General features: G+C 39.8%; 1 non-coding gene across 1 annotated transcript; it reads right to left on the minus strand.

Moving 5' to 3' along the window:
- Positions 1-6,941: 6,941 nt before the first annotated feature.
- On the minus strand, positions 6,942-7,048 carry LOC134366296 (U6 spliceosomal RNA). Its single transcript, XR_010022277.1, has one exon. It is a non-coding gene; the product is annotated as a U6 spliceosomal RNA (small nuclear RNA).
- Between the last annotated feature and the right edge of the window lie 782 nt (positions 7,049-7,830).

Below are 7,830 nucleotides of genomic sequence, written 5' to 3' on the forward strand. Positions count from 1 at the left end.
CACATGTATTTTCTCAGACCACAATGGATTAAAATTAGAAACCAATAAATGAAACTATACAAATACATGGAAATTAAACAGCATTCTCCTTAATGACATATGGGTCCAAGAAGAAATCAAGCAGGAAATCAAAAAATTTATTGAAACTAATGAAAATAATGATACATCATACCAAAACCTGTGGGATACTGCAAAAGCAGTACTAAGGGGGAAATTTATTGCATTAAATGCTCACCTCAGAAGAATGGAAAGATGGCAAGTGAACAACCTAACACTTCACCTTAAAGAACTAGAAAAACAAGAACAATCCAAACCTAAAGTTAGCAGACGGAAAGAAATCATTAAGATCAGAGCAGAACTCAATGAAATTGAAACCCAAAAAACAATACAAAAGATCAATTAATCAAAAAGTTGGTTTTTGAAAAGAAATAAAATTGACAAACCATTAGCATGGCTAACAAAAAAAAGGAGAGAAGATTCAAATAACAAAAATTAGAAATGAAAAAGGTGATATTACAACTGATTCATCTGAAATACAAGGAATCATTCGCGACTACTATAAACAACTATACGCCAACAAATTTGAAAATCTGGAGGAAATGGATAAATTTCTAGACACACACAAGCTCCCAAAACTGAGCCATGAAGACGTAAAAAATCTGAACAGACCAATAACAATAAAGGAGATTGAAGCTGTTATCAGAAGGCTCCCAACAAAGAAAAGCCCAGGACCAGATGGATTCACAGCAGAATTTTACCAAACATTCAAAGAGGAATTGACACCGATAATTACAAACTATTCCAAAAGATTGAAACAGACGCAAATCTCCCAAACTCATTCTATGAAGCAAACATCATCCTGATACCAAAACCAGGTAAAGATATACCCAAAAAAGAAAACTACAGGCCGATATCCTTGATGAATATAGATTCAAAAGTCCTCACTAAAATACTAGCAAACAGAATACAGAAACACATACGTAAAATAATTCACCACGATCAAGTGGGATTCATCCCAGGGATGCAAGGTTGGTTCAACATACGCAAATCAATAAATGTCATACACCATATTAATAAAATCAAACACAAAGACCATATGATCATCTCTATGGATGCTGAAAAAGCATTTGATAAAATTCAATGTTACATTCATGACAAAGACCCTCTATAAGTTAGGCATAGATGGAAACTATCTCAACATAATTAAAGCCATATATGATAAACCCACTGCCAATATCATCCTGAATGGGGAAAAGCTGAAAGCTTTTGCTTTAAGAACAGGAACTAGACAAGGATGCCCACTCTCACCACTCCTATTCAACATTGTGTTGGAAGTACTAGCCAGAGCAATCAGAGAAGAGAAGGAAATAAAGGGCATCCAGATTGTAAAAGATGAAGTCAAACTGTCCCTCTTTGCAGATGACATGATCCTATATGTCGAACAGCCTAAAGACTCTACAAAAAACTCTTGGAGTTGATAAATGATTTCAGCACAGTAGCAGGATACAAAATCAACACACAAAAATCAGTAGCATTTCTATTCTCCAAGAGTGAACATGCAGAAAGAGAAATCAAGAAAGCCTGCCCATTTACAATAGCCACCAAAAAAATAAAATACTTAGGAATTGAGTTAACCAAAGATGTGAAAAATCTCTATAATGAGAACTACAAACCACTGCTGAGAGAAATTAGAGAGGATACAAGAAGATGGAAAGATATCCCATGCTCTTGGATTGGAAGAATCAACATAGTGAAAATGTCCATACTACCCAAAGTGATATACACATTCAATGCAATCCCCATCAAAATTCCAATGACATTTTTCTCAGAAAAGGAAAAAACTATCCAGACATTTATATGGAATAACAAAAGACCACGCATAGCCAAAGCAATGCTGAGCAAAAAAAATAAAGCTGGAGGCATAACACTACCTGACTTTAAACTATACTACAAAGCTATAATAACCAAAACAGTATGGTACTGGCATAAAAACAGACACACTGATCAATGGAATAGAATAGAGAATCCAGAAATCAACCCACACACCTACAGCCATCTGATCTTTGACAAAGGCACCAAGCCTATACGCTGGGGAAGAGACTGCCTCTTTAGCAAATGGTGCTGGGAGAACTGGATATCAATATGCAGGAGAATGAGACTAGACCCATACATTTCACCATACACTAAACCCAACTCAAAATGGATTAAAGAATTAAATATACACCCTGAACCAATAAAACTTTTTAAAGAAAACATAGGAGCAACACTTCAGGAAGTGGGACTGGGCACAGACTTCATGAATACGACCCCAAAAGCATGGGCAACCAAAGGAAAAATAAACAAATGGGATTATATCAAACTAAAGAGCTTTTGCACAGCAAAAGAAACAATTAACAGAGTTAAAAGACAACCAACGGAGTGGGAGAAAATATTTGCAAAATATACATCTGACCGGCCGGCCCGTGGCTCACTTGGGAGAGTGTGGTGCTGAGAACACCGAGGCCCCGGGTTCGGATCCCATATACGGATGGCCGGTTCGCTCACTGGCTGAGCGTGGTGCTCACAACACCAACTCAAGGGTTGAGATCCCCTTACCGGTCATCTTTAAAAAAAAAAAAAAAAAAAAAAAATATATATATATATATATATATATATATACACATCTGACAAAGGATTAATATCCAGAATATACAAGGAACTCAACCAACTTTACAGGAAAAAAACAAGCAACCCAATTAAATGGGCAAAAGAGCTAAGTAGGCATTTCTCTAAGGAAGATATACAAATGGCCAACAGACATATGAAAAAATGCTCAACATCACTCAGCATTCAGGAATTGCAAATCAAAACTACACTGAGATACCATCTCACCCCAGTTAGGATGGCTAAAATCCAAAAGACTCTGAACGATAAATGCTGGCGAGGTTGCGGAGGAAAAGGACCTCTCATCCATTGTGGGTGGGACTGCAAAATGGTGCAGCCTCTATGGAAAATGGTATGGAGGTTCCTCAAACAATCGCAGATAGATCTGCCATATGACCCTGCTATCCCACTGCTGGGAATATACCCAGAGGAATGGAAATCATCAAGTCGAAGGTATACCTGTTCCCCAATGTTCATTGCAGTACTCTTTACAATAGCCAAGAGTTGGAACCAGCCCAAATGTCCATCATCAGATGAGTGGATACGGAAAATGTGGTACATCTACACAATGGAATACTACTCAGCTATAAAAACGAATGAAATACTGCCATTTGCAACAACATGGGTGGACCGTGAGAGAATTATATTAAGTGAAATGAGTCAGGCACAGAAGAGAAATACCACGTGTTCTCACTTATTGGTGGGAGCTAAAAATAAATAAATAAATTCACAAAAAAAATAAAAAATAAAAAAAAAAATAAATTCACACACACACACACACACACACACACACACACACACACACAAGCCGGGGTGGGGGGGGGAAGAAGACATAAGAACTACAGTTCCTTGAAGTTGATACGACAAGCAAACAGAAAGGACATTGTTGGGTGGGAGGGAGGAGAGGGAAGAGGGAGGGAAGTTTCAATGATGGGCCACAATAACCAACCACATTGTATATTGACAAAATAAAAGTAAAGAAAAGAAAAAGAAAAAGAAAAAAAAAAAAGTTCATGAAGGTGGGAGAAGCTGTGATGAGAGAAAGAAAGGATTGCTCCAACCATTTCGAGCCCCAGCGGCTTCTAGCCTGGCCCTGGTGAGCACATGGAGCAAAAGCTGGAAAAAGCCACAGCTGTGCCATTTGTATAAGGTTGCTTAGAGGCTACAGGGGAGAAGAGGGCCTTGGTGGCCCTCAGGCCAGCAAGACCATTAACAGGGTTCCCATGGACCCACATAGGAGCGAGGGGCCACAGACAACTGAAAAAAGGAGCCACTAAGAGGCTGGTGAGTCATTGCACGGGACTGGCACATGGCCTGTCCTATGGGAAGTATTTAAAGTAAGGGTGGTGGGGGAGATAGGCCCATTGGAGGAACACTGGGGCACAGCGTGGGCAGATGAGCTGCCCTCCAATCTGCGCAGTACCACTCAGTGGAGACTGCTCAGGAACACAGAACTGCATGGGGTGCAGTTTGCTGAAAGACTCAGGCCGAGACCAGAGTTTCCACACGATCCAGGTGTACCAGACCTCACAAGACCCAGAAGTGTTTACAAGGCAAAGAATTAAAACCTGAGCTGCACAAAAAGCCTTCCCTAGAGAATCAGAAGCAAGGCAGCAATTTAGCTCAACTACAGAGCTCAAGTGCTGGTTCCCACAGGAAGTTTCCCCATTTTGGAAGTAAGCAAAGGACAACAAATTAATTCCAGTGCAGAATTTAAGTGGTGGGGATAGCTAATAATCCAAAACAGAACTTAGAAAAAAAAAAAAAAAAAAACACCCACAGATCACAAACTTTTGGTATTAACCAGTAAAGGTCTAACACCACCAAAGAATACCTATAGAACCTAGAAGGACTGGAAGTGCCCTGGGCTCCTGAGCTGGGAAGTGGGGAGGGCTGATGGCTTCAGTCATACCCTCCAGCATCCTCATCTTGCCTAGCAATGACCACCAGGCTGCCACTGGAAGCATCTTGGGCTCTTGAGCCAGGGTGGAGGGGGCCAAGGGCCTCAGACACGCCCCCCCAGGTCCACATCTAGCCCAGTGATAACCACCAGGCCACTTCCAGAAGCACCCTGGGCTCTCAAGCCATGGTGGTGTGGGGCCAAGGGCCTCAGTCATGCCCCCCTGACAGCTGCATCCAGCCCAGCCACAACCAAGCCTCCCGGAAGCCCCCTGGGCTCCTCTGTCAAAATGAGGGGAGTGCCACAGGCCTCAACCATGCCCCCCTGCCCCCTTCAGGCCATAACATCATCCTAGAAATCTAACCTTCTCTAATAAGCTATTAAGATCATATTTATACACCCCAGATTTCTCTCTTAAAGCATATGGCCTTCAATATGGTAACCCTAAATATTTTGTTTAAACATTGTTTTGATCAAAAAAGCAAGACCTGAGTATTAAAAGCAATTTGAAAATACAGATAAGTGAAAATGTCACTTATAATCCCATAATCTAAACATAGTCCATGTTACTATTCTTTTCATGTATTTTTATAGATTTTCTTTCTTATGCATAGTGTTCTTACATATTCAGTCAGATTTGGTTCTGGCTTTTTATACTTAACAGTATTTAACAAGCATTTTCCCACATCCTGGCATGTTTTTTGTAAATGTTAATTATAAAGACTGTATAATATGGGACATAATACAAATGCCATAATTTACTTAACCATTCCCCTCTCTACAGTCAAATATGTAAGATGCTTCTAATTTTTTGCTATGATAAATGAAGCTGTGAGAAATGTTTCTTCTGCATATCAATTTTGCCATATTTAAAATCATTTCCCCAGGATAGAGTGCCAGAATTGATTTTGGTGGTTTAATATATTATGACAAGGGCAGGATGGTTAGCCCAGTTTGTTAGAGCACAGTGTTATAACATCAAGGCCAAGGATTCAGAACCCCATACAGGTCAGCTGCCAAAAAAACAGAAAAAGAAAATATACATTATGACATTTTGTTTTCCAAAAAGTTTATGCCAATTTATACTCCTATTAGCCAAATAAGAGAGTGCCTCTTTTACTAAATACTAATTGGCACTGGGTAGTATCATTATTTTTACTCCTTATTAATTTGGTAGGCAAAATGTGTATTATTGTCATAATTTGCATTTAAGAATTTCACTGACAGCTCAGTTGGTTAGAATGTGATGGTGATAACACCAAGGTCCGGGGTTTGATCCCTGTATTGGTCAGCAAAAATAAATAAATAAAAGAAGATTTAAGAAAAAAAAGAAACACAAAATTTCTAGTGAGGTGAAATATTTTTCCATATGTTTGTTGATTAGCTGTATTTCCTCTTTTTGGGAATCGTTGGTATCCTTTGTCCATTCGTCTACTAGAATTTCAGTGTAGTGTTGTAAGACCTGTGCACCGTGCACAAATCCCACACATCGGGATGGCTCACCTCACAAAGACCATGAGACAGAGACTGTTGCAATCAAGCAAGAGGAGTTTATTCCAGCATGCTGGGGTCACTCAGTCTTCAAGACAAAAGCGACCCTGAGCCCTTAACACAGACGCTTTTTATACAGTTTTTAGACAGACTTTTGCAACAGGATGAGTTGTATACTGCTTACGGTTTATCTGAGGTGACCTTTATATTTATGGGTGGTCTTTAGCAGGCTGGCACACCGATAAGGAACAGTATCAGGCCAGGCGGCCTCTAGATAAGGAACTGGTCCCTGGAACCAGGTGGTGTTTCCTCCCTTCCTGGAATTTAGTGTGCCTGGCCCCACCTGCTTGGCGCCTTAGAAGCTGCCTTACTTGAAATGGCATTAGTTATGTTTTCTCGTTTTTAGCAAGCATTAGAAGCGAATTACTCATATGAAAGTTATATTTTATCCTACAGTGTTACTTGGAGAATTTTTCTATTTAACAGTAGTTTTATCTGTTGATTACTTCCTTTCTGTCTGTCCATGGCTTATGTATCCATTTCTGTTTTCTTTAAGGCTTTCTATTTTTTTTTTTTTTTTTTGTAGGCTGGCCAGTTTGGGGATCTGAACCCGTGACCTTGGTGTTAAAAGGCTGCACTCTAACCAACTGAGCTGACCAGCCAGGCCCAAGTTTTTCTATTTTAAAAAAATATTTGACAGTTTGGGCTGGCCAGTTAGCTAATCGGTTAAGGCATGGTGCCACTTACACCAAGGACCAGGGTTCAATCCCTGTACCAGCTAGCTGCCAAAAAAAAATTGACAATTTTATATAGAGTTGCAGCATAGTTTAGTAGAAAGAGTACAGGCTTTGGAAGTAAAGTTTAGACTCCTGGGCCTGTTATTTTATTTAACAGTTTTTTATTTTATAAAAATATGAAATGTTTCACAAATTTGCGTGTCATCCTTGTGTACGGGCCATGTTAACCTTCTCTGTATTGTTCCAATTTTAGTATAAGTGCTGCCAAAGCAAACACCTGGGTGTACTATTTAATGTGCCCTCCCTTCTCTGCTCTGTAAAATCAGAATACCTACTACCTTGAATATTTGTAATTGGGATGAAATAAGATGGACTGTGCCTGACAGACAATAAATGTTAGCTTTCTCCCCATTATCTCTAAGCCATCTTGGTACATGAGTGCAGCGTAGCCCTAAATCTTTTCCCCAGATTGTTGACAAATTGTCTCCCTACTTACTTTTAGTTATTATCTGCAGGGGAAGAATCTGTGTTTTTATGCATGGATAGCAAGCACGCTTTTCTCTTCTCTCAAGGTGGTGGATGTTTGTGAAGTCTAGCTTAGACTGCTTGATTAATTTTTCTGTCCCTCTGGGTCTTGTTCCAAAGGTTCTTACTAGTACCTTAATGCTAGGAAACGTATACTTTGAAACTAGGAGATCTCAGCTCCAAATATTTTAGGCATGACAAATGTGATGGTTAATTTTATGTTTTACCTAAGGGATGTCCAGAGAGCTGGTAAAACATTATTTCTGGAAGTGTCCGTGGGGTTGTTTCCAGAAGAAATTAGCACTGAATCAGTAGACTGAGTAAAGATCACCTTCTTCAGTGTGGGTGGGTATCGTCCAATTATCCAATCCCTTGAGGGTCTGAATAGAACAAAAAAAGGTGAAGGAAGGCATATTTGCTCTCTCTGCTTGAGCTGGAACATCCATCTTCTCCTGCCCTTGGACATCTACACTCCTGGTTCTTGAGCCTCTGCATTTGGACTGTAACTACACCAACAGCTTTCCTGGGGCTCCA

The sequence above is a fragment of the Cynocephalus volans genome, chromosome 17 (genome assembly GCF_027409185.1).
Source record: "Cynocephalus volans isolate mCynVol1 chromosome 17, mCynVol1.pri, whole genome shotgun sequence".
NCBI lineage: Eukaryota > Metazoa > Chordata > Mammalia > Dermoptera > Cynocephalidae > Cynocephalus > Cynocephalus volans.